Raw genomic sequence first — 2,237 nt, 5'->3', positions numbered from 1 at the left:
ACGGGGCGCTACGAAACATGCGCACGTGAAAATTATATAATTGTAATGACCGATGTTACCCCAATAAACTTAATAAAAAAAAAAACACGCTCACATGCACACCGCTCTGGACCAAAATGCAAATGCACCAACGCTAGTGCCCCACCGCGGTCACCCTATCCGTGACGAAACGGGGGTGCGAATACAAATCCCGTCGATGCTTCGAAAAACCTTTCTTAGCTGTACTGAAGCAAAATGGAGGTACAAGAAGCTGAAAGTGTGAAGGGTGCAGCCCGGACCACTGCGACATGCACACGCCTGTGGAGCTGCCACGACCATCCAGGCAAGGAACGCCGGCTGCCGCTCCCCGCGTCTCCTGTGGCCCTGAACGCTCCCTCGCCCGGTTCCCTTCTCCGCCGGCCCTACTGCCGCACTCACGGGCGACCACTGCGCTGAGTGCTGTCTCTACAGGTTAACCCGCAGCTTCTGGAATTGTACGGACACGGCATCGCACGGCGTGTTCTCTTCCGCCCGGCCCCTTTCATGGAGTGTCCCTGCGTGGAGGAACGGTTCTTTGTCATCACTGAGCAGTATTCCGCTGCGTGGCATGGCCGTGAGTTCTTTACCCGCACTCCCATTTGGAGACGGGGTGTCTGCAGTCTGAGGCTATCAGAAGCGATGGCTGCTGTGAACGCTGACGTACAAAGCTTGGTGTGGACATATGCTTTTGTTTCTCTTGCACAAATACCAAGGAACAGAATGACTGAGTCGTATGGTAGGTGCATGTCTAACTTCTAAGAAATTTCCTGACTTCTCCCCAAAAGCACTGTTGGGAAGTTGCAGTTAGTTAACTGTATCTTCATCAACGCGGCGAGTTCTTTTAACTCCAGCCATGGTAACGAGTGTGTGGTATCATCTCACTGCGGTTTTCCCAAGTGATTAGTTGTTACATATCCTTTCATGGGCTTATGCAGTAGCTATTCAAATCTTTGACCTGGCTTAAGGTTTATCAAATGCATTACTCCTCGAAGAATCAGTTTTTGGTTTCATGGGCTTTCCCATATTTAAAAAATTTTGTTTAATTTTTGCTTTGTGTTATTTCATTGGGTATGACTGGCTCCTTGATCTACCTTAAGGTAGAAGCTGAGGTCATCCAGCCCTTTCTTTTGCATAAAGAGATTTCCCTATAAGTACTGCTTTGGCCACATTTTACACATTTTGATAGGTTGTGTTTTCATTCTCACTCTGTTCAAAGTTTTTATTTCCCTCTTGATTTCTCCTGACTCATGGGTTGTTTATAAAGTATGGTTTAGTTTCCTGATATTTATAGTGTTCTAAGTATCTTTCTGTTACTGATTTCTAATAAACTCCACTATAGTCAGAAAAGATACTTTGTATAATTTTAATTCTTCCAAATCTATCAAGACTATTTTATGGCCCACAATATGGCCTATTTTGGCAAACGTTCAATGTTTACTTAAAAAAATGTGTATGTAGGCTGCTGTTGCTGGGTAGAATGTTTCATAAATGTGTTAGGTCAAGTTAGCTGAAGGTGTCACTCAAATCTCCTACAACTTCATTGATTTTTCTATTGTTCTATCAATTATTGAGAGAGGTGTTAAAAATCTCGAACCATAATTATGGATTTGTCGACTGTTCCTTGAAGTTCTGTTTTTCCTCCATATATTTTGAAGTCTTATTATAAGGTGCAAAAATGTTTAGTATTGTTATGTTACCTTGATGAACTCACCCCTATATCAGTATGAAACGACTCTTTTTACTTCTTTGCTCTGGTATCTATTTGTCTGATACTAACATAGCCACTCCGGCTTTCTTTCCACTTACATAATTATGCAAGGCATAACTTTCCCTATGACTTTTAGCCTATCTGCATCTTTATATTTAAAGTGAGTTACCTACGGGAAAGCATACAGTCAGGTCTTGATTTTTTCCAATCTCACAATCTTTTTTTTTTTATACAATCATTAAGCTATTTTTATTAACACATTTTTGTTTATATATAATTAACCTAAGATGTCAGTTTTTCCCTAGGTTTTGTAAACAAAGATTTCTCATACTCATTTTTTTAAAATTTGAAGAATTATAGAAAATTCTAATTACGTTTCTTGAGCTTTCATGTTTAAAGGAACAATTCTTTTTTCCTCCAATGGCCATTCTGGCAGACCTGATGAGAGTTTAGGCATTATTCTGAATCTGGGACCTCCTCCATCCAAGTACGATGGCCTCAACCAAAAGGA

This window comes from Pteropus vampyrus, unplaced genomic scaffold (genome assembly GCF_000151845.1).
Source record: "Pteropus vampyrus isolate Shadow unplaced genomic scaffold, Pvam_2.0 Scaffold253, whole genome shotgun sequence".
NCBI classification, from domain to species: domain Eukaryota; kingdom Metazoa; phylum Chordata; class Mammalia; order Chiroptera; family Pteropodidae; genus Pteropus; species Pteropus vampyrus.
Note: the sequence above shows the minus strand (reverse complement) of the source record.